We start from the raw sequence: 4,219 nt of genomic DNA, 5'->3' as shown, positions 1-4,219 counted from the left end.
ATCACTCTCTCCCCATTATACAATCCACTGTCTTGATCCAAAACAGAATGCCCCTTAGTTGGGTTTAAATTGTTTGTATCATACAAGTAGAAACTAATGAAAATAAATAGATCTAGAACATAAACAAAGGAAAACTGACACGGAAACCAGCATGGGAGGTACGGTGGGCTAGGTGCACAGGGCAGCACTGGAGACACACACAGACTGACCGAGATTCATTCTTGTGTACTGGTTTATATTTGAGGAAATATGGTATAAAACATGCTCCAATGTTGAGGCTCCGGAAAAAAACAAGCTTGTTGACTCGGGAAAAGGAAGCGGTTGAATGACCCGGAAAGGGAGGTTGACGTCCTTCCCTTGCCATGACGTAACAGCATTTGAACGAATCGCAACAAGGAGACTGCATATACACATATACATTTCACTGCATATATGTATGGAAGTATGTATATGTATGTGACAAATAAAAAATCTTGAATCTTGAGAGCTCTCAGAACGAGAAAAAGATAAAAGACAAAGTTTGCCTCAGAGGCTTACACGAGAACACAGCAAGAATCCAGATCACCACTTCAATTTGTTCTTACCTTGTCCCGAAGACGTCTTTTTGGTCAAAAACTTCCAACTTCTTTTAAGTGTACCTCCACCTTTAGAGCTGTCCACTGTGATCGGATCATCCAAGACGCACGTTTATATCAGGTGTAAACAGGACCATTGGCCGTTTATAAAGGAGAAGGCTCTTTAGCAGCTTCTCAGGCAACATTTCCTTTCATACAGTATGTACACTAGGCTAACAAAGCATGACTAGCCTTGTTGGATGTTTGTTTGGTTTCAGTGGGGTTTTTTTAAATGCCAAAAATGTTAATATGGTTTATGTGGTGCTTTGTTTACACTGTCATTGCTTCTACGAATCATGTTACCTTACGTCCATTGAAAGCATATAGAATCTGACCTGATGATGATGCTCATGATTTTGTAAACTGTAACTGCCTAGCTACATTTTAATCATATTCATGAAGCCTATATATTCCCTTAGTGTCTATATTTACTTCCAAATTTGATGTTAACTTGATATTTCAATATTTTATAGATTTCCAATTTATTGACGCATATTAATCAAAACAAGCATGTGTATTTAGAAACCAGATGACTATCTGCAGAGCTAAATGAGGGTGGATTGATCATCATTTAGACATGAATGAACAATAAACTACATTATAATACAAGACCTTTGCCAATTGTATTATTATCAGCTTGTAATAAACCTGGTTGCTCTAAAAAGCAGTCCACCGGATCCCAAATGGCTGTTTGGGCTCCTAAGCCAACAAAATGCCATCAGAAAAGAGGGGATTTTTTTCGACATCTCACCTGATATTGAGGTCACATGGCATCCCGATAGGTTGAGGCCCAAATAAATAAACATGATTAGGCCAATAAAGGCCTTCCACACTAGTTAGCAACTAACCCTACACGTGCTTCAAGGGAGATGTTCCATAGCCAACTCTCTGACGTCATGCTGCAGTCATTTCGCATTTGAACAGCAGGGGTTTTCCATTAAAGGTCCCATCTTATCCAACACAGTCTTTAACCTGCACAGTTGTTTTTCTGTCTTTGTTGAGATTAATTGCCGATTGCAGTGCACCGATGACGTAATCCTGGACAGAGGGTGCGGCCCCGGCCTGCGCTAAGATCCAAGTCTAGAGATCAGGGCTACTTGGTTGCTTCGTCTTGCAACTTCCATTAGTGTTCAATGGAATATCAATAACTATAATAACTATTTTAACCAAATCTGAATATTGATTAAATTCAAGTGAAGTGCAAAGCGGGTTTATAATTAATTGCCAAATCCATAGTTGCATGAGCATATACTGGTTGCTGGTCTTGATTCAACTTTGCGTTGGCTCTTGGGGGGGGATATCTTTATTCCGGGATTTGGGATGAAAATAGATCCTTCTCTGCAGTCTGTCTGTGCTCCCACCCCCAATTATTGATAAGAAATCGTTGTCCCCACACATTGTCCTGACACTGCGGGCGCAGCTAAAAGCAATCCTTGCAACCGGGCCCCTTGGCAGAATTCCGCCTCCATGGAAGAAACTCTCACGTTCATCCTCTCCATCAGTCTCCTCATCTCCTCCATCAATTTTGTTGTGTGCTAGTTTGTAAGGTGCACTTTGGCTACATGATTACAGCTCTGGCTTGTGAAATGTTTCAACAGGAAATTGGGAACAAACGTAAAAAAAAAGGTTTCTTGAATACCAGCGAAGTAAATCTAACTACCCTTTGTTACACGATGTGTATGATTGTAGGGCAAAGCTCATTGAAACATATGAATCATTTTACAGTTTGTGTGTGTGTGCACCTCACTCTGATGTACAAGTTTATACTTACCTTATTGAGCGTTGATCTATCCTCATTAAATGTGGTGCTTCACCACCCTTACAAGTACTATGGTTTTATAGTCGTATCTACCCGTAGTGGACACATTCCAACCGCAATGCAAGACAATTTCAGATCCAAGCGGTGGTCCATTAGCTGGATTAAGGCAAACCTCTCTTAAGTTGAGAAATTTGTGATGAAGTTTGAAGAAACATTAAAACTGCAGATAGCACATTTCGCCCTCTACTGGTCGTGAGTGAAACTGCACCTCTTCAAATACACGTGAGGCCCACACAAAATGGCCGACCTTACATAACAAATGCTGATCTCATCGTCGAATCACCACAGCAGTAATGAAAACAAATTTGTCCAGAATTGAAAAGTTAAATAATCTATCCAAAAACAAAATCACAGAAATGTGATAAGAAATGCACACGTTTGTGTATGTACAAGTTAGAACATCCCAAAGAACACACACACACACACAGAGTAAAAGATTGCGCAATGTATTGTGTTAACCTTGTAATAACCAATAACCGTTAGAATTCAGTTATTTATATTGAAATAATTTTGACCCACTCATCCATTGCAATCCATGCCTGTGTTATTGAATAGATGTCTGCATCCTGTACAGAATATCCCATCTATATTAATATGTATACCCATCACCATTCCACAGCCTTTTTAATGTAGCCTGTGCACAGAGCATGTTTTCTGTACATTTTGTTTTTCTTCGATTTATTGTTTTACTGTTAAAATTGTGTGTACAACAATGCACCCAACCTGGTCATGCCATATTCCTTGCATGTGAACATGCACTTGGCCGCATAAACAGATTCTGATTATTGTGTGTGGATATCATCAAATGCGTTAAAGGATTTTTTTCATACCAGTTTCAGGACAAGGCTTCAGTCTGTTCTTATTTGGGCTCCTCCCACCGAGCACCTCCCCCCTCCACTTCCCTCTCGGGGATCCGCCGCTCTATATTTCACTAATTTACTCAGAAAAGCTGACCCACACGCTCCTAGCCTGGAAATACTTACCCAGTCGACTTATCTAACAACTTCACCAGAAGAGCACGCACCAACCGAAAATCAAAGCAAGGTTTGTTTCGCTGTTCTAGCGCGGCAGGCGCCTGGTCGTGAGTGCTCTGTAGCGCTCTATGTCGGCTCCGCTCTAGCAGCCCCCACCGCGGCTGGTGGGAGGAGCCTAAGGCGCCGTGAAAGGTTCGACTCTTTTTTAAGATTCGTTTCCTGACGATTCGAATTCACGGGTGAGCGACGGAGCCCGATCAGTTAAGCTCAGATGGACACAGAAAACAAATCGTGCCACCCCCCCCCCCCCCAAATAGTCTAAATTCTCTCAAAATGATTTTGCTGTGAATCACATAAGTAATTTATTTGTTTAAAAGTTAGAAATTAATAGTCAATTATTATAAATAAAATATTCATTGTGCTGGACTGCAAAGCGTAAAACAGTGACCTTCAACATGATGTATGCCAAAGATCTTGTAATTTCGTAATGTTCAGTTTGTGAGGCAAAGATATTGTCGCTCACCCTACTCATTGAATCCAAACTCAGAGGGGCTTATTTGCACCATTTGCTCTTTTCGTGCGCGATAAGGTTCGAGTTCCACGAACGACTGTCTGCCTGACTGACTGCAGCTACTAAATCGCGAACAGAACGAACGAGCGAACGAGCGAACGGCTCTTCAGTCGGAGTGACGCCTAGCTCCTGAGCCATTTAAACGATTCGTTCGCTGCGAACGGATCGTTCACGAGTCTTGCGTCACTGGAGTCTAGAGCCGAGACGAGAGCAGTAGACAGTAGTGCTGGATGGACGCACG

The sequence above is a fragment of the Zeus faber genome, assembly GCF_960531495.2.
Source record: "Zeus faber genome assembly, chromosome: 4".
Lineage (NCBI taxonomy): Eukaryota > Metazoa > Chordata > Actinopteri > Zeiformes > Zeidae > Zeus > Zeus faber.
Note: the sequence above shows the minus strand (reverse complement) of the source record.